At 45.5% G+C, this 25474-nt stretch overlaps 1 long non-coding RNA gene across 1 annotated transcript in view; it reads right to left on the bottom strand.

The window, feature by feature from the left end:
* LOC118077363 (uncharacterized) overlaps positions 1 to 20659 on the bottom strand; it is a 29496-nt gene extending 8837 nt beyond the window's left edge. The window contains exon 1 of the long non-coding RNA XR_004691622.2: positions 20445 to 20659. This is a non-coding gene — a long non-coding RNA (uncharacterized LOC118077363). The remainder of the gene's footprint in view (positions 1 to 20444) is intronic.
* Positions 20660 to 25474: the final 4815 nt, after the last annotated feature.

Below are 25474 nucleotides of genomic sequence, written 5' to 3'. Positions count from 1 at the left end.
GTTTCCTTGAAAGTTTAATATTTGTATTTCAAACACTACTCTTTTTAAAACGTACTATTTACAAATTTAAGAAAATTCACAGTGCAATCACACAAAATCAGCAGGAATATCAACAGAGAAAATTTTAAATGTACAGTGATCAATCAACATAGTCCTGCTTGATTCAACTATGACTATATTCAGGTGTGCATTTCCAAACAGTGTATATTCAGAAACAGTGGATTTATAATAGCAACACAGAAAGGACTCACACCAAACACAATTTACACATAATGTAGATTTTGCTTTTGCTTTAACCGGCAAATAAATTGTCATTCCAGTGTACCTGAATCTAAAAAAAAAAAATCCAAAATGTTATTTCCATGGAGCTAATGTCATTTAGAAGGCTGATCGCCGAAGGATTGATGCTTTTGAATTATGGTGCTGGAGGAGACTCTTGAGAGTCCCATGGACTGCAAAAAGATCAAACCTATCCATTCTGAAGGAAATCAGCCTTACGAACATGAGTCTGACCAAACTGCGGGAGGCAGTGGAAGACAGGAGTGCCTGGCGTGCTATGGTCCATGGGATCACGAAGAGTCGGACACAACTAAACGACTAAACAACAACAATGTCATTTATGAAGCAAGCTAGACCTCATCAAAATTCAGATGTATGCTGTCTTAGAAGTTACAGGAAACATCAAAATGTCTCTATTGTTGGAGCAATCCCAACCTCAGCTGTAAGGCAGCTAATGGACCTCAAGCAGCAGCCCTAACTGCCATCCCATTGGTGGAGACAGAAGGACCATGATGGAACTGACATGCTGCACACCAGCAAAGATCTTCCAACAGCAAAGCAGGGGGATTTGGGGAGGCAGAGATGCCACACCCAACACTCCTTTGTTTCCCTGATATGTCTGCAGAGATGATGAGACTCCACACCATCTCTTGTGGCTCTGCGTATTTAACTCCCTCCCACTGACTACCCATTTGGGGGTAAAAGGGATTTAACACATCCTGCAGAACTTTGCTGATAGCTACAACAGACCCTCCAAGTGTCCCTATTTCCCAGGGATTAAGAGAAGCCATCCCGGTTTCTGCTTTGATTTCCTTAGAATGTCCCTATTTTCATTGGAGAAATGTTGGAGGGTATGGAGTTATCCAATCACCGAGCCATCTGAAGCCAATCTTGTATAGGGAAGTTTTTTAATTGTTTAGTGTTTTATTATATATATATATATGTTGGAAGCTGCCCAGAGTGGCTGGGGCAACCCAGTAATGTGTATGGGGTATAAATAGTAAAATTATAATGGGAATGGGACGTCCCAATTTTCGTTGGAGGGTATGTTACAATGGCTGAACATGAAGTCAAGGCCACTTTCACACCATATATCTAGAGCAGTGTTATGCCTTCCCCAAAGAATTCTGGGAGCTGCAGTTTGTTAAGGGCACCACTAGTTATTAGGAGTCCCCTATCCCCGCGACGGGGTGAGCTCCCGTTACTTGGTCCCAGCTCCTGCCAACCTAGCAGTTTGAAAGCACGTCAAAGTGCAAGTAGATAAATAGGAACCGCTACAGCGGGAAGGTAAACAGCATTTCTGTGTGCTGCTCTGGTTCGCTAGAAGTGGCTTTGTCATGCTGGCCACATGACCTGGAAGCTGTACGCCGGCTCCCTCGGCCAATAACGCAATAAATTATTATGTGTGGGACCCTTCCAGAACCTAGTCCTGATCCTCCCTTTGGCAAATTTGATGAAAAGAGTTTAAGCATGTGTTATCAACAGCCAGAAAATGGTGGCTTCAAATTTAGGAAACTCTCTCATCCTCTTTCCTCACCCCCTCCCCCAGAGCCTCCCAAAGTGCAATTTTGTTGAGGGTTTCCAATATTTAATCAAGTTAATTGCTTAAAAGATGGGTGGTTAATTGAGGTATATCAAATTTTATCATTTAACCTAACTGAATAGGTCATTATACTAATGATCAAATAAAACATAATAAGAAAATCCATTTAGAACTGGCTTATTTCCTTCAGAGAGCATTCACAGTGCTGCTTGTGTTAAAATGAATGGGTCCAGTTAATATATTAAAAATCAATCTTATTATTTAATATCTGGAAGTGCTTAAGATGTACTAGGAACTGGACGTTTTGAAAATGGCTTCATACCTATTAAATAAATAAATGAAAATGACAGATTATGATGATGGTGGCTGCTTTTATTAAAAGCATCTATATATACGCAATATAGGGACCCAGGTGGCACTGTGGGTTAAACCACTGAGCCTAGGGCTTGCTGATCAGAAGGTCGGCGGTTTGAATCCCTGTGACGGGGTGAGCTCCCATTGCTTGGTCCCAGCTCCTGCCAACCTAGCAGTTCGAAAGCACGTCAAAATAGGTACCGCTACAGCAGGAAGGTAAACAGCGTTTCCATGTGCTGCTCTGGTTTGCCAGAAGCGGCTTTGTCATGCTGGCCACATGACCTGGAAGCTATACGCCGGCTCCCTCGGCCAATAATGCGAGATGAGTGCGCAACCCCAGAGTCAGTCACGACTGGACCTAATGGTCAGGGGTCCCTTTACCTTTACCTTTATATATGCAATATATAAAATACTGCTCCAAAATCCCACAACACCCCCCCTAGACACAATCAAAAGACAATGGGAAGACGACGTAAGCTATGAGATTAACCCCACCCAATGGACCAGAATGTGGTCTAAATCCCCCTTTAAATCCATATCAGCAAAAAGGAAAGAACTCACTCTGAAAATCACCTACAGTTGGTACCTAACACCAAGAAAACTAGCGCTAATACGCCCAGGAACCTCACCAAAATGCTGGAGAGGATGCACCTCAACAGGCACATATTTCCACATGTGGTGGGAGTGCCCCAAAATCCAACTATTCTGGACAACAACCATAAGAGAAATAGGTAAAATAACCCAACAAACATTAGAATTTACCCCAGAATTGGCCTTCCTAAACATCTTCCAGGATAAAATGCCCACCTGCATCACAAAGAACTCATAACCCACTTACTCTCAGCAACCAGAAACACCATAACCAGACACTGGAGAGACCTGTCAGGAGTAAACATGGACCAATGGTACCAAACAGTATGGGAAACAGCCTTACTAGAAAAATTAACCAATAAATTGAAACTGACACGAGGACAAATAGAAGAAGACGGCTTCACCCTGGTATGGTTCCCCTTTATCAGATACACAGCCCAACAAGACAATTACAAAAATCCACCAACAGCATACGAATCAATATGGTTAACCTGACCCAAAACACTCACCCACCCCACTCACACACAAAACAAAGACCACCACAGCCAACCACAAAGGAACAACCATATCCTAGGCCAACCCCAACATCTCTCACCACCAAAGGAACACAAGTGAACAGCAGAGAACCTACACAAGTGACGCTGACAAAAAAACCCCACTTATTAAGCAAAATAGAAACATTGTCACCCGACACCACCCCCACCCCTCCCCCCATCTACTTTCCTTCCCCTCTCCTCCCAATGTCTCAACAAATGAAACTGATTTGTAAAAATGCTGAGAGACATTGCACATATCTTTGTAAACCAAGAAAACCGAAGAAGAAGAAGAAGAAGAAGAAGAAGAAGAAGAAGAAGAAGAAGAAGAAGAAGAAGAAGAAGAAGAAGAAGAAGAAGAAGAAGAAGAAGAAGAAGAAGAAGAAGAATCTACATACCACCCTCCATTAAAAGAAACCCTAGGGCGGTATGGAAAGGGGGGAAATATATATTGAAAAATATATTAATACTCCATATTATAATGCATTTTAAAAAACCATTTACCACAATACAAATCCACTGTAGAAAAACCAGGTCAATAAGAATAATTACTAACAATTATTGTTAGTAACAATACAAATTGGTAAGTGTTTGCATGAATAAATAGATCTTCAAAACATGTCAGAATGATGATCAAGATGGTCCCTGCCTAACCTCCAGAGGCGTCAGCCCAAAGCCTGGGTGCCATGGCGGAAAAGACCCGCGTCCTGGTTGATGCAAGACATACCTGTGCAAGAGGCAGTATAAGCAGGATGTATTGATCTGCAGATATTGATAAACAAGTATGTCTACAATTGGAGAATACACTGACTTGCAAATTACTTCACAGCCCTAAGCTACTAAAGTGGTGTACAATAAAATAATATACCGTAAAATACAAAAACTATAGTCTCAAATCAACTAAAAACAATAAAACAAATGTTGGGGAAAAGCAAATACATTTTCTTCTTTTGAGCCTTTAGCTTTACATGTGTTACTTTAAACCGCACAAGCCCACTCTTTGTCTTGCAATCTAGCCAACACTTTGCTTGTAGCCCCTCTGTCTAACTTCATACCTAAAAACTGAGCCATTTTGTTTTGCAACATAATGAGACAAGATGCCTGTTATTTCTCTCCTCTACTCATCCTATAAACCAGACATCCCCAAACTGTGGCCCTCCAGATGTTTTGGACTGCAATTCCCATCATCTCTGACCACTGGTCCTCTTAGCTAGGGATCATGGGAGTTGTAGGCCAAAACATCTGGAGGGCCGCAGTTTGGGAGTGCCTGCTACAAACAGTTCCTTCAAAGAAAAATCTGCTCCTGCATGAATAAAGCCTTTGAACTTTCAGTTCAAGTCATCCAAGCTGCATGCTCTCCTAACAACAATTTCTAGTCAATATTCCTTAAAATGACTAGGTCACACCAGGGAAATCCCTCTTGAACAAAAAATACATTTGGTAGCTGTCTAAATAGCAAGACACTAGGCCTCATTTCAGCTGGTAACTGATTCCAGGGTGGGCCCAGGACCCAGGCAATGTTTGGCTCCCTTGAACACTGATATCAGCATGCAGCCACTAAGATATATTTCACCCACTGCTTTCGGAGAGGTACACCTTAAAGAAATAAGGCATCTCCCTCAGTGTGTCCAGTAGCACTGCCAGAAATATGTACTGTATTTGCAAACACGCCTGTTGTCGACTATGGTTTGCTGCAGCTCACTGGCAAGAGTAGAATCTAAGACAAACTAGTTTGTGCTTTTAAGATCCTCATAGTCAGTATTCTTATCTTTTATAATGCTGGACTATTTCCTATGTGGCACAGCCACATGTTGACACTTACCGTGTTTCCCCCTTTTTAATACGTAGTCATAAAGTAAGCCAGGGCAGGATTTTTAAGCAGTTGTGAAATCTAAGACACCCCCTGAAAATAAGCCATACCTTGTTGCGTTCCTTTAGAGCGCAAGCGCTCGCCTGGCAGGGTAGAGTTACACGGAGGGATGCGGAGGAGGGAAAGCGCTCCCCCATCCCCCATCCCTGCCAGTTTCCATGTCCTGAGGCTGAGCGGCGGCGGGAGGCCCGCGGGTCCTTCCGCGCCGCCGGGGCGACGGACGCCGGCGAGAGCGCTGCTGGCTCCTTCTGCGCCGACGGAGTGTCGTGGGCTGCATGGCCCAAAGCTGAGCGGCGGCGGGAGGCCCGCAGGTCCTTCCGCGCCGCAGGGGCGACGGACGCCGGCGAGAGCGCTGCTGGCTCCTTCTGCGCCGACGGAGTGTCGTGGGCTGCATGGCCCAAAGCTGAGCGGCGGCGGGAGGCCCGCAGGTCCTTCCGCGCCGCAGGGGCGACGGACGCCGGCGAGAGCGCTGCTGGCTCCTTCCGTGCCGACGGAGCGTCGTGGGCTGCATGGCCCAAAGCTGAGCGGCGGCGGGAGGCCCGCAGGTCCTTCCGCGCCGCAGGGGCGACGGACGCCGGCGAGAGCGCTGCTGGCTCCTTCCGTGCCGATGGAGTGTCGTGGGCTGCATGGCCCAAAGCTGAGCAGTGGTGGGAGGTCCGCAGGTCCTTTCGCGCCACCGGGGTGACGGGCGGCGAGAGCACTGCTGGCCCCTTCCGCCGGATCAAGGAAGTGGCCTGCCGGGTCGGTGCCCAGCAGCGCCGCGCGGAGCAGCAGATCGAGTAAGCGGCCTGCAGAGTCAGCGCCCAGCAGCGCTGCACGGAGCACCGCCTCCTCAATCCAGCTCGGGGCTGCTGGGCACTGACTCGATCTGGTGCTCCGCGCAGCGCTGCTGGGCACCGACCCGGCAGGCCGCTTCCTTCATCCGGCTGAAGGGGCCAGCAGTGCTCCCACTGCCATCCGTCATCCCGGCGGCGCGGAAGGACCCGCGGACCTCCCGCCGCCACTCAGCTTCGGGCCATGCAGCCCACGACGTTCCGGCGGCACGGAAGGGACCAGCAGCGCTTCCGCCGGCGCCCTGGTGGCAGGGAAGGACCCGCGGACCTCCTGCCGCCGCTCAGCTTCAGGCCATGCAGGCCAACCAGACCCAGTAGGCCGCCTCCGGGATCTGGCAGCAGCAGGAGGCGGCTTGCTGCGCGTCCCGAGCCCTGAGCCAGCAGGACCCAGTAAGGAGGTACCGTACTTATAGTAACAATAAAAAAGACACCCCCCGAAAATAAGCCATAGGCTTATTTTCTTGAGTGAAATAAACATAAGACGGTGTCTTATAATGTGGGAAACACGGTAAGTGTGCATTTTTCTTCTGCCTGCAAGCACCAGAAATTTCCACCTGGTCAGTTCCCTCCTCCTATTTCCCCCTCTGGCCCTCTATCACTTGTTAGATTAGCTGGAGGACATGCCCTAGCAATGAAATCAGTTTTTAAACAAATGACAGAACTTTGAACCTCACGCTGAAGTTAAAGAATAACAGCAAGGGAAGCTGGATCAATGGCTGGCAAATATTGGTTGTGGCTGAGCCACGGACATGTAACTTTGAAAAATGTCAGCCCTTCTCCTTGATGTCGCTACAATCCATCACCCATGCCATGACCCCAAGGAAATCACATCTTTGAAGTTACGGAAGCCCCAACCCTTTAAAAGCGAAAAGGCAAGGTGAAAAAATACAAGATTAGGCAGATATACAAAAGGGCAGACGTTCTGGTCTACAGAAATAAAATCAGAAAGCGCTAAGAAACTCCATTGGTGGTGATCCTCAAACCCAGAGCCGAAAGGTGGCCCTCAAGGGCTTTTCATCTGGCCCTTGGGACTGTTACAAGCCAGACCCACTCTCCCCAGGATGCAGCCTTTACTGGTCCTGTTCCACAGCCTCCTCAAGTGCTTTTGCCTGGCTGGAATTTCTGTGTGAACTGTGATGCTTGCCTGGAGGGATAGATTGTTGGTACAGCTTCTCTTCGGCTTCTGTGTGGCTGGTAGCTAGCCTGACTGTACTGTTATGTCCATTGCCCACAGCCGGCATGTGTCCCCCGCCAGAAGGTTGCTCTTGGGAATCACCGTGGTTCCCCACCACTGCCTTAGAAATTAACTGGTCCACACTAGAGCACCACTCCAGGTCTCATCAACCCCAGCCAGCATGGTCCATCATCAGGGATGGTGGGAGATGGAGTCCCCAGACATCTGGAGGGGTGCAGGTTCTCCATCCATGTGTTATAGCCAACGCAGCGCCCTCCAGATGTTGTTGGACTCCCATCAGCCTCAGCTAGCATGGTCAGGGATGATGGGATATGTAGTCCAACAACATCTGGAGGGCACAACATTGGCTGCCATATGTTGACCCCCGTATATTGACGGTGACTGTTGTTGGGAATCACAAGTGGGTCTAGTGCTGTTGCACTGAGGTCCTCCCCATCTGCACCTGCCTGGCCATTGTGAAAACAAAATGCTGAACCAGAACGGTCTGTGATCTATCAAGGCTCTTCTTGTGTCCTTACACTTGCCTCTCTCCCTTCCTCATCAAAGCCCATTTTTCCCTTGAAGGCTTTGGAACAACGCCTAGTCCTAATGCCCAATGTTGTCACTGCCTCCCCCTGCCTCCTCCCTTTCCTACACAGTGGTATCTCAGGTTAATAATGCGTTCCGGAGGTCCGTTCTTAACCTGAAACCGTTCTTAACCCGAGGCGTGCTTTCGCTAACGGGGCCTCCTGCTGCCGCCGCGCCACCGGCACACGATTTCCGTTCTCATCCTGACGTAAAGTTCTTAACCTGAGGTACTACTTCTGAGGAGACTCTTGAGAGTCCCATGGACTGCAAGAAGATCAAACCTATCCATTCTTAAGGAAATCAGCCCTGAGTGCTCACTGGAAGGACAGATCGTGAAGCTGAGGCTCCAATACTTTGGCCACCTCATGAGAAGAGAAGAATCCTTGGAAAAGACCCTGATGTTGGGAAAGATGGAGGGCACTAGGAGAAGGGGACGACAGAGGACAAGATGGTTGGACAGTGTTCTCGAAGCTATGAACATGAGTTTGACCAAACTGCGGGAGGCAGTGCAAGACAGGAGTGCCTGGCGTGCTCTGGTCCATGGGGTCACGAAGGGTCGGACACGACTGAACGACTAAACAACAACAACAACTACTTCTGGGTTAGCGGAGTTTGTAACCTGAAGTGTTTGTAACCCGAGATACCACTGTATTTCTTTTCAGATTGTAAGATCCTAGAGCCAGGGACCTATCAGACCTGTTCTTCGCAAAATGCCACGTCTACAGATATTGTCATGTAAATAACAATGATTCATGCTTTATCTAGACAATATTTGCTATGCGGGGTAACAAAAGAGAGAAACTAGCCCTTGAGCATCCCATCTATTGCCTACAACAGTCAGGAGTAGGCTTCAGGCATCCTTGTCAGAAAAACCGAGATAAGTATTGAGGTAGATTCAAACCACTCAGATCAAGTAAATCTGTACTAACTTCCTCTCATAAGAAAAGGGATGTGTGATTTGACTCTTTTAAAAACCCAGAAGCCATAACATCTTCTTTGAGCTTCTAAAAGACTGAAAGCAAGTATTTACATTTCCCAGCTTATCTGTGTCTCCCAATTGCTATCTCCTTCCATATTCACTTTCACAGAGATGGACCAAACCTTTTAGCTCCCCAAGGCAGATAATCTTGACATTGCCCCTCAGGAGTAAAACTGCAGCTAAATAATTTACCACTTCCTGCTTTTTGATTCGTAAAAACCTGCCTTCTAGGAGGGGCTGCCTCACCCTAGAGCAAACTCCCTGTTCCATTTTCTTTTTATTCCAACATCACATGTAAATGTGTGTTTGTCTCCTCTCTATAATAGCTCCTCACCATCATCTTTCATCTGCAGCAGCAGTTTAGAGTCCAAGGGCCACATTCCCTCATGGGGAATCTCCGGGGGGGGGGGGGGGTTACATGGCAGTGTATTTTTTAAAAAGTACTGCTATGAGAATTGACTTTACTCTCCCCTCTTACGTTTACTGCTAACTCCTCTCCCTCCCTCTCATTTGCATTGGGAGGAAATCCTGCTCATTGGCACCAGAGGGGAGGCTGCTCTTGGGCTCAGATCCTGCTTGCAGGCTTCCCACAGGCATCTGGCTGGCCCCTGTGAGAGCAGGATGCTGGCATAGATGGGCCACTGGTCAGTTTCAGCAAGCTCTTCTCCTGTCCTTAAAGGTAAAGGAAATGGACCCCTGACCATTACCGGTCACGGACGACTCTGGGGTTGCGGCGCTCATCTTGCTTTACTGGCCGAGGGAGCCGGCATACAGCTTCCGGGTCATGTGGCCAGCATGACAAAGCCACTTCTGGCGAAACCAGAGCAGTGCACGGAAATGCCCTTTACCTTCCCGCCGGAGTGGTACCTATTTATCTACTTGCACTTTGACGTGCTTTTGAACTGCTAGGTTGGCAGGAGCAGGGACCGAGCAACGGGAGCTCACCCCGTCACGGGGATTCGAACCGCCGACCTTCTGATCGGCAAGCTCTAGGCTCTGTGGTTTAACCCACAGCATCACCCACGTCCCTTAGTCCCTTCTGTCCTTAGTGGGTGGCAATTCCCTCCCAATGCAAATGGCAGCTTCAGAGGAGAGGTTTCCTTCAGGACTGCTGCAGTGAAGGCACCTCTTCCTGCTGATAATGATCACAACTGCCTGCTGATGAGGATCTTTATTTGCATTAAAGGGGGGGGAGCCCTGCATGCTAAATGCAAGCAGGTACTTAACACCAGTTCTGGATTTGCAACCAGTGGACCTTGCTTTGAAAAAAGGCATGCATGGGAATGAAGTTGTTGTAAACAAAATTTGTCTTATTCCCTTATGTGGTATACAAGAGTCCTTATAGAGTCCTTTGTAGGTTCTCTATCTGTAGGAGAAAATAACAGAGGCCAACCAGAGAATATTGAGAAGCAAAGCAGCTAGTAAGCCTGATCTTTATTGAACTGTTGCAGCAGGGTGCTCCCCTCCCAGGCAGGAGAAAGGAGGAGGACCCAGAACCAAGGTGTACAAGCCCTAATATAGACATTTTACATTTCCTGCCCTGGAGTCCAAGACCACCCCCCAGAAACATCATACATACATCACAGAAAAGGCGGTCTACAACAGAAATCTGAGTGCGTTGTTTATCTCCTGTCTGGCAGGTTACCTGTTAATGGTCACTTGATTGGATTACCTGGGGAGCCTGGCCAGTCTTTTTGTAATGCTAAATACTTAAGTTGCAGGTAGGTAGCTGTGTTGGTCTGCTGTAGTCAAAACAAAATAAACAAAATAAAAAAACTTACTTCTAGTAGCACCTTAGAGACCAACTAAGTTTGTCATTGGTATGAGCTTTTCTGATGAAGAAATGTGCATGCACATGAAAGCTCATACCAATGACAAACTTAGTTGCTCTCTAAGGCGCTACTGGAAGGAATTTTTTATTTTATTTTGATAAATAAAAACTTAGTTCCTGAGCCAGGTCACAGGCTCACCCTATTCATACACAGATATACCCTTAAGACAGGATTTGTGAACGAAAAGACAATTTGGAGGCTTTTCCGTTTCCCTTCCACCTTGCAGAGAAATATTTGAGGTCAATTTGGGACAAAATGGTTTCAGGACTTTTTCTGTGGGGTTTCAGACATGTGGTTTATATATTTATGTACGTGTTTGCTTTGTACATTTATGAACATTTCTTATAGAATCATAAGAGTTGGAAGAAACCACAAGGGCCATTCAGTCCAACCCCCTGCCAAGCAGGAAACACCAGCAAAGCATTCTTGACATATGCCTGTCAAGCCTCTGCTTAAAGACCTCCAAAGAAGGAGACTCCACCACACTCCTTGGTAGCAAATTCCACTGCCGAACAGCTCTTACTGTCAGGAAGTTCTTCCTAATGTTTAGGTGGAACCTTCTTTCTTGTAGTTTGAATCCATTGCTCCGTGTCCGCTTCTCTGGAGCAGCAGAAAACAACCTTTCTCCCTCCTTTATATGACATCCTTTTATATATTTGAACATGGCTATCATATTATATATCTAAGACCTTAAATTTATTATAACAATGTATTGTAGCAGTAATGACAGGCATTAGCAATAAAGAAGCGCCTCTGCATTCAGCTCTAAGTGCATCTGACAAGTAGCATTTACATTGCAGCTAACACACTGCCCCTAGAATTAATGTCCATGGATTTGAGGGGGGGGATGCAAAATGACCAGGAAATTTTACATCTTCATTGGAAAAGAGATCGGAGAAGTTACCTCGTCACACTGAGGCAGAACATGAGAGCAACGACTCCCCATCGGGGATTAACAGCAAGTACATCTGAAATAAATGAAAGGAAACATCTCTGTCCCCAGCGAAGCCACTCATCCAAAGCAATTTACTAACGCGGGAGGCGGAAGAGGGGAGGGCTGTCACTGGATCTGAAAAATAGCCGAGCAGCTTTGACAGCAGTGGCTGTTATTTTTGAAGATTGCGGTGGATGGTGGTTGTGATCAGCCTTCATAATTTGTCGTATTTAATAAGAATCTAAGTATTTATCAGCGTGGCAGAATAATGAGGCTTTTATCACTTGTCTTAGCTTTAGTGCAGTCTTCCTAGGCACACATGGGAGAGACAAAGAGAGAATTCTTCAACTAGAGACAGGTGATCTTATTTTTCACAGGGTTGATGTTACGGCGACAGGAATGGGTGTACAAACCACAGGAAGTGTGATTTTTGGAAATCTCAAGTGGGAAGAGAGCTGTTTCATTCAAGTCCTGCATGTAGGCTTCCCAGAGGCAAACTGTTTGGCCACTGCGAGAACAGGTTGCTGAACTAGGTGGGCTTTTGGTCTGATCCAGCGCAGAGCTTTTCTTATATTCTTTTTCTACTTTCAGCTCTCCTAAGAGCTCCAGTGAATGGATCCAGCCAGGGGCAGATGTGAGGGAAGGAAGCTTGTTTCCACACATCCATGCAGACCAATATTATAAGGGGCCACTCTGTAAGCTTTTGCATATACGTATATAGTCTCAGCTCACTGAGAATCGTCCTTTTGGGATGGAGAAGCTGAGGGCTGAAGTCACTCCCTCCACATGTGTTGTGGGCCTGAACCAGAGGACCCAGAAGAAATGGGGTCTGCGTGTGGGGACCTTTTAACCCTCCCCTAGAAATAAATTCAGACAAGACTCAGATTTTTGGTTTGGTTTTTGGCAGAATTTAGGCCACAACTTTATTGATTACAATCAAGTGAGTGGTTGCATAGGCTCTGGTTCGACTAGCTCCCTGCAGCCCTGCAGGCAGCGCTGACCCTGGACACCAACCACAAGTCAGCCATGGGTGAACACCTGGGACAGCGACAAGCAGGGGGTCTGCTAGGCCACCACCCAGATGTCCCCTGGACTCAGGCTCCAGGCACAACCCCGCTCGGGGAAGACCAACCATGAGTCCGTGGATTCCTTCTTAAAGGAATACCCAACGCATAGGGATGGCTAGGCACCCTGCCACCCCATTCACCTAAACCAGAGCTTATCCGCAACCTTACAAGTTGTGACGATTTGGTACGCGGCAGGCAAAACCCAAGTGGCAACAGCCAATCAGCCAAGTGGGGGAAATTCCTGCCATGCCCCTGTCCCAAGGACAGGTGACACACGACGGCATAGCAAGGTCAAGTGCAAGCCCTAAATATAGAGAGAGGTGGGCGGGTCTTCCGATGCACTGAGCCCCAAAGAGGACACATGCATTGGTTAAACAGTGGTCCCTCGATCGCTTTGACTGGCGTCCCTCAAGCCCAATTGCTCCCAAGATCGAGGGACCACCAATAGGGTGTTGTGGCCACTCCAATGTTCCCACCCACAACACAGGGTCAGCTTGCCAGGTCCCACCGCAACACGTGCCCTCTTGTTAGGGAGGACCAGATTTGTATTCAACACAGCACTAAGTATCTCTTTGTGCTGTGTGATGTCTTCTGCTTGTACAACCCGACGACTCCTGCTTTCCTGTCCCAGTACACCCCCAAAGTCTGTCCCTCCGGCCTTCGGAGCAGATTAGTGATGGTGCCTGGCACTGCTAAGTGGGTTGATGAGGGAAAGTCCCATTGCGCAAGTGGAAGCCACTCTGCTCATGAATTTCCCTGGATTCCTAAACCCCTGGTGCCTGCACCCAGGAATCAAAATATTACTTTAGCCTAGTGCATTTGAAGCTCTAGAATCAAAGCAGTTTTCTCACCCTGGGTGGCCAATGGCCCAGTTTCCTCCCAGGAATTTACAGCTATCCCTTCCCAATGCCTGGGAAAGCTCAAAAGGCAGTTCAAGGAGATAGCCTCAAGTGACTAAGAAATATTATATAAATTATATTTATGTAAGTCTTATATAAATAAAAAGCTCTTATATAAAAAGTATTAATAACAGAGGTGCTCGTTTTGCCGGCCAGCCCTGGTTTATTGGTGGGCTGCTGTTATTGGGTTTTTTAAAAAAAAAACCCAAGAAATAAACAAACCATTGAGTTTCGTGGACTCTTAACACATTTCTCTTTGTGGCCTACTTGCAGCCTGCTGAGACCTCATTTTTATGCAATAGATGCAGGCAAGGCTCTTATATATAACCCACTGGGAAGAAAGCCTCAGGACATGAAGGACTAAACACACACTTACTGGAAAGTGCCTTCCCTTTTGACCAGTTGGACACATGTGGTAAGCAGGTTGATTTGGGGTAACCCAGTATCAGGCAGTAATTTGTGTGTGCGTGTATATTATCTGTTTGTGTTACATGTTGCCTGCACTTTCGGTCTCTGTTTGAATAGGATTGTTTGGACAGCGCTGTCACAAAGGGCTGGAGTCTGATGAACGAGGGGTCACACTGTCCAGCCAACCCGTTATTTCGGGGCCTGGCATGATCTGCCCCATCGCTATCAGCCCCAAGCAAATAAAAGGGATTTCTTCATCTCTCTTTCATCACAGGGCATCAGCAACATTCAGAATAGTTGTGCAATTAGATGCTCCAGAAATCTAAGAGGGATAATGGGGAACATTCAACTTGTGGTTTTATCTTCTTCACAGAACATTTGTTGAGGTTGTGTGGGGGCACAGCAAAGGTGTGGGAATGCTAATCACCCACAATCTTGCCTGCTCAGTCCTGAGACCCTGGTTCTGCACTGCGCCATTCCATCAAATGCAGCCTTCCCAAATGTGAGAAGGGGTTAGTGGCACGACGCTTTCTCTCCTAACTGCTACCCTCCTTCTGGGCTGTGAGATGACTGAGTGGGAAATAGACCTATCCACATGCGGACCACAGCAGAAAAATGTTTCTCAATGTCACAGCCCCATGTGGATGGAGTCCCTGCCCCACAAAGCATTCATTTTAGAAACTCCCACAATGAGGGGAGGGATAGCAATGATGGAAGTAGCTCTGAATATCAACGGGGGACCATTTCGGTTCAGATGACAGTTTAATGCAAGCCTGCCTTAAAAACTCCATGGTTCTCCAAGTGAATAATGTACAGAAAAAGGTGTGTACTGCTGAAAATAATGTACCAATATGCATTAAATTGGAGGGAATCGCTTGGCAAAATTGTGTACAAAATTGTATTAAAATGTAAATATTAGAAATGCACACTAAAGTGTTGATTGGTTTTCATCAGATCCCCCTCCCCCCCATCTTAAATTGATGTGGAAATGTGGAGAACTGGACTGATGCTTGGAAACATGAACAACTGAAAGAAACCAAAGTCGACACATTCATTCATCCCATGCCTTGAAAACCCTGCATTCATACAAATTCCCCATTATATGAGCCTTTGCTTTCAGGCCGCATTGGCAGTTCTGACTCTGTTTGCCTTTGGTTTTAGGTCAAGGCTTGCTACTCCATCCTGAAATGTGCACTACAATCCAATGCATGTCTACTAGGAAGGAATTCCCATTGTGCTCAACAGGACCCACTTTTTTATACAGGTGCTTAGGCTGCAATCCTAAACCCACTTACAAGGGAGCAAATACCAATATTGTTATTGATGTGTTTGCCACCCTGGGCTCCTTTGAGATGGGGTGTAAATCAAAATAATACAGTGGTGCCTCGACTTACGAATTTAATCTGTTCCGAAGGCACCTTCGTAGGTCGAAAAATTCGTAAATCGAAAAGCGCCATTGGAAACGCGGTTTGCCATAGGAATGCATTGGAAAGGGAAAAATTCATAAGTCGAAGCAACCCCATCTAAAAATTTGCAAGTCAAAAAAAACCCCTATCTAAAACCGCCGCGGTTTCCGTTCGGATGTCGAGAAATTCGTAAGCGTGCGGCCATTTGCCCCATTCGTAAGTCAAAAAATTCGGTTGTCGAGTCGTTCATAAGTCGAGGTACTACTGTACAGTGGTACTTTGGTTCTCAAACTTAATCCGTTCTGAAGTCCGTTCCAAAACCAAAGCGTTCCAAAACCAAGGCGTGCTTTCCCATAGAAAGTAATGCAAAACGGATTAATCTGCTCCAGACTTTTAAAAACAACCCCTGAAACAGCAATTTAACATGAATTTTACTATCTAACGAGACCACTGATCCATAAAATGAAAACAAGAATCAATGTACTGTACTATAAAGTAAATAAGACTATATTGTAGATGACAAAAATTTTAAAAATTTTTTTCTTATTTGCACTGATGATAACCATTGTTTGGATGGGGGGGGGGGTATCCATTTCTGCAGTCACACAATCAATCAATTAGTAGCTGAACTGGTTCCACACATTCACAAAAACAAATTAACCAAAAAAAGCCTCAAAAACGCAAAATAAATAGCAAAAACAAAAGCTCCAAACTTATTTTTTTTTAAAAAAAAGATTTTTATTGATTTTCAAACAAGACAGACACAAACAAAACATATAATATAACACTGTCCCTTCTTTTTCCCTCCACACACCGGTCCACTTCTGCCACCAGTGGGACCCGTGTGCTTTAAGAATCAAAGGGGTCCAATTATGAATTGAGTTCTGCTTCCCCCCTCCCTCCTCCCTCCATATCCCCCCCCTGCCACTGAGAGAACAGGGAGGAAGGAGTTATGGGGATTTGCATCCCCCAACTCTTTCATAATCATACTTACAAACCTACAACACATAGAAAAAAAAGGAAAAAAAAACAAAAGGAAAATTGGGAAAAGTTAAAACTTCCCAGTTCTTATTATTTTAACATCTTAATTGCGACTCCCTCGATAGTCTTCCTCATGGTTTTCCTAACATGTTCTAATTACTTGTGGCGAATTTTCCAACTCAGTTTCAAATCTTAATCTTATAATATTAACTCAATCCTCCTCCTTTTTCATGCTGCCCTCCCACAGGTCCCCTCCTGCCACAAGAGGAACCTGCAGGGCACAGCACTTCCAAGGTTCCATTTCCTCCTCACCCATCTGGGCACCCCCTGCCACTGAGTGCCTCAGAGTAAGGAGAGGGGGGTAGGCAGCTTTCTGCCTAAAACATCTCACTTATCTTACAAACATTTACAGTAACTTAAAAATTCTTTCCCAAACCGTTCTTAAACTCCCTTAAGGAAACATAACTTTTTTTCCCCTTTCTTTTTTACATTCCATCTCCTCTCCCTAAGTCTTTTTCCCCCAATTGGTTCAGCATTTCCATTGTCATGCCAAGATTTCGAAAACCGTCTTTCAGAAACCAAAACAATACCTTTTAACTAGAGTTTTTACCCCACACCCATTCTTTCCCAGATCCATCTCCAGACCTTTGCCCCCCCCCTGCCCCTGTCCTTCCCATCCCTCAAAAACACCACTCCACATTTTAACCCCTCCAGGATCTTCAATTCCTATAGTCTTTAAGTCCCTTTGTCTCTCATCTTCTTGTTCTGCTTGTTTTTCTTCCTTTTGGAAACCATATTTTGCTTCATCCCAAACAAATTTGTCATAGTCCAAGTCCTCTTCAGTACTTTCATCCAGTTGTTTCTCCTCACACGCAGTCTCAGAATCTGCAGTCTCCAAATTTAAGTTATCCTCTAAGTCCTGGACTTGGACTTCAATCTCGACTGGTGGTAAGTTGGGATGTTGCCGTTCCTTGTAAAAGTCTTCCCATGACAGCAAGTAGTTCAGCACAGTCTCCTGGAAGGCTCGAGAAAGCTTTGTTTTCATACTTCTCGTAACCGCAGATAAACAGGGGGTAGGGAACAATGGGTACTGGAAAATTCCTTTCTCAGACGATCGACTCCATTTTGGCTGTTCTTTTCCTTAGTTCTTAACTCAGTCCCAAATCCATTCTTACTTCCAATTTAAATAGTTCTATCACGTTTTCAAACAATTTTTACTGTTCACAGCAATGCAATCAATCCACCCGGTCTTTTGACAGTTTGACAGCTTTTGACAGCTGTCAAAGCGCTCTTCCCCTTAATGCCGCTGTACCTCAAGGGGTGCCGGACTCAGGGGCTGAGATGGTTCCAAACAAGTCTTTTTTCCCTCTCGGGTCCACAATTTCAAATTCTTTCGTTGTTCGGCTTGGGTTTTTTTTTTTTTCCAAACGCCTCCCAGTTTCCCATTAGGAAGAGACCGACTCCCGTTTCTTTAAAGTCTCTCCTATTTTCCAATCGGCAAATTTAGAGTCCAGATCAAAGTTCCACTTACTTCTTTAGAAATCTTTAGTTCAAATCGGAAGAATCCGCCGCTTGCCGGGTCAGGACTCGGAGCTTCGCTTCCCGGAGGTAAGATGTGGCCCAAAATGGCTCCCGCGGTTCAACCCCGCCGGCTCACGATCGCTCTATTGAGCTCTTGGGCGGCGGGGGATCCGCCAAACGGAGCAGCCGCTGGACGCCTGAGTCATCGGAACTCTCGATCCGATGCTTTTACGGGGAGTCCGCTCGCTCTGCGGACTTCCCCCCCCTCCGAGAAGCCAGGGACTTCGGCACGCGAAGTCCCTGCGTCCTTCTCACCGCCGCGACGAACCGGAAGTCCAAAAGCTCCAAACTTAATCCGTTCCGGAAGTCCATTTGACTTCCAAAATGTTTGAAAGCCAGGGCACAGCTTCTGATTGGTGCAGGTGCCCCGGAAACAATAGCCGACAGCTGTATCGGATGTTCGGCTTCCGAAAAACATTAAAAAACCGGAACACTTACTTCCGAGTTTTCGGCATTTGGGAACCAAGGCATTTCAGAACCTAGGTACCACTGTAATGAATGAATGAATGAACGAACGAATGAACACAGTGGAATTTACTTCTAAGTAACATGCCATTGGACTGAACGATTCATTCCCTAGTCATAGCTAAGATAATGCTCTTGATTCAAGTGCCAACATATAGAATAAAAAAATGAATTATCTCATGCAAGTGAGATTTCAAACAAGCCTGAATGGTAATGGCTTGTAGCTGGATAATTAACAAGAGCAGCACATGAAGGCTGTTTAAAGTAGTTGCAAATTCTTTTCTTTCTTTCTTTTTTACAAAAAAAGAAAAAAGAGAGAGATAAGAATCTAAATTACTTCTGCCAGCCTGTCAGGCTTTTCTGAGGGGAAAAATACCCTACTTAATAATGAAAGCTTAAGTGAGAAATGATAGATGCTTTTGATTGTGAGTGGAAAGCAGCACATACCTGCCAAGTTGCTGTCGGAGAAATAAGGGACCGGGCCAGAAGTAGCAGACCGGAAGTAGCACTGCCGCCATTTTGGAACTGGGCGGAGCATGCTCAGAAGTGACTTTTGATGCTGCTTTGCCCAGTTCCAAAATGGCCGCCGCACCAGAAGTCGCACTGCAGCCATTTTGGAACTGGGCAGAGCAGCATCAAAAGTCGCTTCTGAGCATGCTCCGCCCAGTTCCAAAATGGCCACCGCGCCAGAATAAACCGGGGGAAAACAAAAAATTCATTTTTTCAGCTACGGTAGGAACAGCTGGAAAAACGGGGATTTTCCGGCAAATACGGGAGACTTGGCAGCTATGAAGCAGCAGCAGCAGAGTTAATGCCTTGCTCTTCTCTGAACCTAAGCGGCCATTTTCTGTGAGTCACCAAGCTGGCAGATAAATTAGTAAAACTCCTTGAGAGAGACAGCCTAATCAATCGGAGTTTGCTACTCTTGCCTAGTTTTATATTGCGGTACAGATTAAGCGGCTGAAATGGCTCCGTCTGTATACAATGAGGAATGAAAGGCCTGATCATTCTGTTCTTGAAAAGTGGGGGGGGGCACCAAAGAAAAATGGTTCAAGCCAGCAGGGAACAAAGAGACGACTGTCAGAGGAGACAGAATGCCAAAGGAAGCGAGAACTAAGCAAGCATAAGACAACTGTGCTCTGTTATACCTGAAGGCAGTTTGCAAACAAGCGGCAAGTTTGGGATATGGCTGCTACACTAGGCGTCACACTGGTCACACTGTGCCGGTCCTTGGCCAACTTGCCCTGGTTCCCAGCCTGCTTCCGGGCCCAGTTCAGAGTGCTGGATTTGACCTTAATGACTTTTGTGGCTGTGCGTCAGAGTACCTGAAGGATTGCGCTGTGTTCACATGCACTTGCCCATACTTTGGAATCCACCCTGGAGACACTCCTCTGGGTTTCCCTGCCAACTGAGGAAGGGCAGCAAGTTATGGGTGGCCAGTCCTCCTTCGTGGTGGCACCTTGGCTTTGGAACGCTTAGGGAAGCTTGCCTGGCATTTCTTTCTGGCACCAGGTGAAGGCTTCCCCCCTCCAAAACCTTTAAACTCATTCCTAGTCTCAGCATGTAATAATAATAATAATAATAATAATAATAATAATAATAATAATAATATATTATTTATACCCCGCCCATCTGGCTGGGTTTCCCCAGCCACTCTGGGCGGCTTCCAACAGAAAAATGAAATACAATAATCTATTAAACATTAAAAGCCTCCCTAAACAGGGCTGCCTTCAGATGTCTTCTAAAAATCTGGTAGCTGTTTTTTTCTTTGACATCTGATGGGAGGGTGTTCCACAGGGCGGGCGCCACCACCGAGAAGGCCCTCTGCCTGGTTCCCTGCAACTTGGCTTCTCGCAACGAGGGAATCGCCAGAAGGCCCTCGGTACTGGACCTCAGTACCGAGGAAACACCTTGTGTGGGCATTTTCTGCTATTTATTTATTTTTCTATATTTGGTTATTGTGAACTTAAATAACATTAGCTTTGATTCCACAAGGTGTTTCCGTGGCCACTCCTCACCACACATTTCATAGAATCAAAGCAAGGTAGAATCACAGAGTTGAAAGTGAACCCCAAGGGTCATCAGGAATCTCTCCCCCCCCCCCCCCGTCCTGAAACCCTGGCCTACCTGGCAGCAAGTCAGGATGTCATGTGTCTGAAGTCCAAACTGAAGTCTTGCAGAGATCCTGGAGACTTGCAGAGACCCAGCCTCTCAGCTCGGCTTCCCTTTGCATGCTGATTGCAGCATCTGGGCTTGATGAGGCTTGTGACCCTCACCTGTCCGGAGCCTCCTCCAGCTGAGGAAGCATTCACCTTCTCCCAGAACTAGCGAGCCCCACCTGGCCAGCTGTGAGCCCTTGCCCAAGGTGGCAAACAAAGAAAATCAAGACAATACAAATGGAAAACAAAGCAATTTAACAGCAGCAGCAGCAACAACAAAACAACAACATATTGTAAATAATATAACTTATTATTATTTAAAGAAATCAAAGACATACTACACTACAGTGTCCCCATCTTCAAGAGGCAGGGTGACTGCCGCTGGCTCAGAGGGATTCCTTGACATCAAAATGGATGCAATTTCCCTGAGGGAAGGAAGTTTAGGAACCACAGGACAAAGGCAATTTAATTCATCGAGGCACAAGACAGGCATGTTACTGCCTCTCCTCACCAGCTGACAAATGGGTTTATCTGCTGGACATTAAGGTACTTCAGACGGGTAGATTATGTTTCTTCTCAAAAAGAACAGCGGGGCTACTTTCTGAGGGTACACGCATAGGGTTGTAATTGGTTTGCAGCTTTTCTTTGTTCTGGTTTTATCACCTTCTGCTCAACACCGACATAGTCTCTTTCTGTTCCCTCTCTGATGCCTATTGTCCTAAACTTTATTAGTAAGTGTGGTCAGGGATTTGGAATGAATTGTCTTCACATTTTCATGCCTAGTACAGAACATGTTAAGTGCTCTGGAAATAATGATGCATTGTTTTGCTCTCTCAGCCACACAAAAAGATAGCTCAGGATTTTTATGCCTTCAGTAGTTTAAAGGCTTCTTCCATATGATATAATAGGAAGCCAAGATTATAGGTGATGCAGCCTGTACTAGATGTGATGTTCACAGGTCCCGGAAGCCACAATTATAGATGGTACAGCCTGTATGCAATAAAAAATGAACTGTTCCCTAAGCCTTGTTATTCATGACTATCTTAAGTTCATTTCCTTTCAATGAGTCTTGCCAAAATAACTTTAGTTAACTGGGACATCAAGAAGAAAAAAGTCCATGCGGCCTAGTACAGGGAACCTGTGGCAGACCCTCCAAATGTCCCTATTTTCCAGGGACAGTCCCAGATATACAGAAGCCGTCCCAGTTTCTGATTTGATCCCAGAATGTCCCGATTTTCCTTAGAACGTCCCTATCTTCATTGGAGAAATGTTGGAGGGTATGGAGTTATGCGACCTCCAAGCCAAGGAGATAAGTAACTATACAACCTTTAGAAGCCATCTGAAGGCAGCCCTGTATAGGGAAGTTTTTTAATGCTTCATTATGTTTTTATATATGTTGGAAGCTGCCTAGAGAGCCTGCGACAACCCAGTCAGACAGATGGGGTATAAATTATTATTATTATTATTATGGAATAGGACATCCATATTTTCATCAGACAAATGTTGAATGGTATGCTGTGTTTCTCCAGATGTTGTTGGACTCCAACTCCCATCAGTCGAAGTCAACATGGGCAGTAGTTAGGGATGATAGGAGTTTGAGGAGTCCAACAACATCTGGAAGGCTACAGGTTTTCATCTCTGGCTTAGTGTCTGGGAGAAATTAGCTACACTGCAGAGCCAACTCCAGTCCTTTCATCTATGACAGAGAGGATCTCTGAGCAAAGCGCAGAGTCCCTCTCCAGTAACCAGAGCTGGAGATAACTCAAAGGAACCTTTTCTCCACATATCCTCTAAAGCAGGAATGGAGAAATCTATTCATTTTTGTTTCTCTCCATCGCTCATATTCCCAGTCAGTTTACCACATGTCCATGATTTTGTGATTTATTTATTTATTTATTTTGTAAGTCCTCATGAAAAGTCACCAGCATTTAAGTGTGCAATATACCTGAAGGACTGTCTCCATCCCTTCATCCAGCCCAGACACTGAGGTCCAGCTCTGAGGGCCTTCTGGCGGTTCCCTCACTGCAAGAAGTGAAGTTACAGGGAACCAGGCCTTCTCAATAGTGCCTGCCCTGTGGAACATCCTCTGACTTCTAAAAGAAGACATCTTAAGGCAGCCCTTAAGAGAGACAACATAATGCTTGATGTTTTATGGTGTTTTTATATTTTGCTGGAAGCCGCCCTGAGAGGCTGGGAAAACTCAGTCAGACGGGTGGCATATAAATAATAAAGTAGCAGTTTAGTCTCCTAGTACACACATTTTTGCAAGCAAACTCTAACTGTGGTCCATAAAAACCAGTTGTTGGAAACCATAGAAGTGGGTATTGTTGTGCTCAGATTTTGCTTATGAGCTTCCCATAGGAATCTGGTGGGCCACTGTGAAAACGGGATGCAGGACTAGATGGGCCACTGGCCTGATCCAGCAGAACCTTCTTATATTCTTTTAATCACATGCAACTAAGCACAACCCACGCCATATTAGGGTCTGGTGGGCCTGTGGCAGAGATGGGCAAGTCACCCTATCCTCAGTCCATGTCCGTTTTCAACTTCTTCATTTTGCGTATCACACACGTGCACCAAAACAGAGCTCTTTGTTCCTCAAAAACTTGCTTCCTGCATTTCAAAAACCAGCTGGTGCAATGGAAAGTCCCCTAACGCTCTTGGTTTATGTTTGTGGAATGGGGTTTAAGAATAACCAACTCTTATCTGTGCTAAGGGTTGATAACTAAGCATAACTTTGAAAGATTCCTTTCACCCTTGAAACCCCATGATGATACTTCAGCATCACTCTTTGTGACCTTTCTCTTCTGATTCATTCAATACAGGCAGAAGTTTTGGCTTGGCTTAGTATCCAAGCTTCTACAGTATATCTGGTCAGTGCTGACTCCCTTCCTTTCCTGAGTCATGTGCATTCACATGTGAGTCCAAGCATTGGCCAGACGACTGAGAGGTAGTGGCTGCTGGGAAGCGGGCAAGTGAATTCATGGAATCTGGACTATTGTTTCAAAATTACTTGGCATGACCTTCCAAAAGAACTGGGTCAAGCTGGGAACACATGACTTTTGCAACCCTAAATTTCGGGTTGGCAGCTGCATGCAATGTGGGAAATCCATACCCTTTGCAAAATTTTCATTGCACAAGTCTTCAAAAGTCTCATCTGTAGCAACAAGGTGGGCAAGCGACCAAAGGCAGGATGCTGTATCACCGTGAACTCACACAGGGAAATTATTAACACGGAAAATAAAGGGCACAGAACAAAAAGATCACCAATGACAAATTGCCCAAACGAGGGTAAGTGTAAGTTAGGGATGTATCCACACCAAATAACCCCCTGGTTTCGGTTCTGCTTCAAAAGTAGCACATTTGTTGCTGGTGAACAAGCTATTGAGAAGAAAAAAGCCATACAATATTTGTATTATATTGATGCTGCTCAACATCTCTTCTTCCCCTGGTCTGTTGTTGCTTCTCTGCTGTTTTTGTTCTTTGCTCTCAGTTCCTCAGCTGTTTCAAATCTATTTGGCTGCATAACTCTGTTAGGCTGCATTCACACGACAGATTATTCCGCTTTCCTGATGTTTCCCTATCTGTTAATTTCTGCATTGTATGTGTGCTTTCATGGGACATAAAGGCCACTTCTGGAAATACAGCAGACTAGACAGCAAGCTTAGCACTCATCTCTGTGTTATTTCCTTCCAGGGGAAAAAAAACATCTGTTTGCAAATTACACAATTGTCAGGAAACCAATAATAAGCCGCACTATGAATGCTAAAAACATAGAAAAAACAATCACTAAAAACACTTAAACATTAATAGAATTAAAACTATATACATATATAAAATCTGCTTAAAACATACAGATAATTACAATAAAAACAGCACGGCAACAGTCCTTTCATCAAAAGCAGTCAGTTCCCCAAAGCCTGCTTGTTTAGATGAACATAACCCACAGTAATGAAATTATTATTTATTAAATTTGTATACTGCCCTTCATCTGTAGATCTCAGGGTTTGCTACAGTGTGTTATCTTTTATGAGTAACAAATAACTCAAAAACCATTGAAATTAATAAACCCTTGTCAGTCTAGCCCACTACTCTGTGTAGCGCTAGAATTGACTCTGGCACTGTTTTAATGCCAGCCACTGGCTGCAGAGCTATATCCCATTTGAAGGAAGTCCCATTTGATATGTGTTCTCAAGTAAAGGTGCCTACGTTTGGGGTGCACATCCCATTCCAGCCATGAAACAGGGATACGGTTGTGACTAACATCCATGGATTTCAGTGGAATTTGAGTCTGGTCATCACAAACATCCCTTGGGATGGAAAAAACTTGTTTCTTGATACTATCATTCCAGACTGTAGGTGAAGGCTCAAATGGAAGCTCATTGTAAGTAGCACTCCAAGCACATTTAGTAAATTAGTTACTGTATTTACAATAACTCTTTCCCCTATGTGCTTGCTTACTATATGGAGAGGTTTTTTTTATACGGAGGAGTTTTTGTCATATTTGTCCCTACCTGCAGTCTAACCGGTGTGGTCCAGAAAACAGGTTTGCTGTGTTACAGAACAAGGCCTCTGGGATTATTCCTACCTTGTTCATGGTTGCATTGACATACTCTAACCTTTTTTCTTTCTTTTTCCAGTATTTTATTTAGTTTTTTTCAGATTTTGAAATTTACAAACAATGATCAAACAACCAACACAGAAAGAGAATTCCGAATACTCTAACCTTGGTAATACTCTAACCCTTTTTCAGTAGGTCTGGCATAATCTAACAATTCCCTTCTCTTAGCCCCCGATTCCGCTTTCTCACTACAACTCTGTCCCAAGCAAAGAGGATAAATAACTTATAGTTATCCCTCCTTCTCCCCTCCCCCCCCGGCTTACTACGTCCAAGCAAACCACCCTCGGCCATGCAGAGGAGCAAAAGCCATCCCACATGGATCAATATTTTAATGTGACTTATCAGGCTGGGTTGTTTACTTAAAACCTCCGGATCCC

This window comes from Zootoca vivipara, chromosome 11 (assembly GCF_963506605.1).
Source record: "Zootoca vivipara chromosome 11, rZooViv1.1, whole genome shotgun sequence".
In the NCBI taxonomy this organism is placed as follows: Eukaryota; Metazoa; Chordata; class Lepidosauria; order Squamata; family Lacertidae; genus Zootoca; species Zootoca vivipara.
This window is presented reverse-complemented; position numbering and strand designations above follow the sequence as displayed.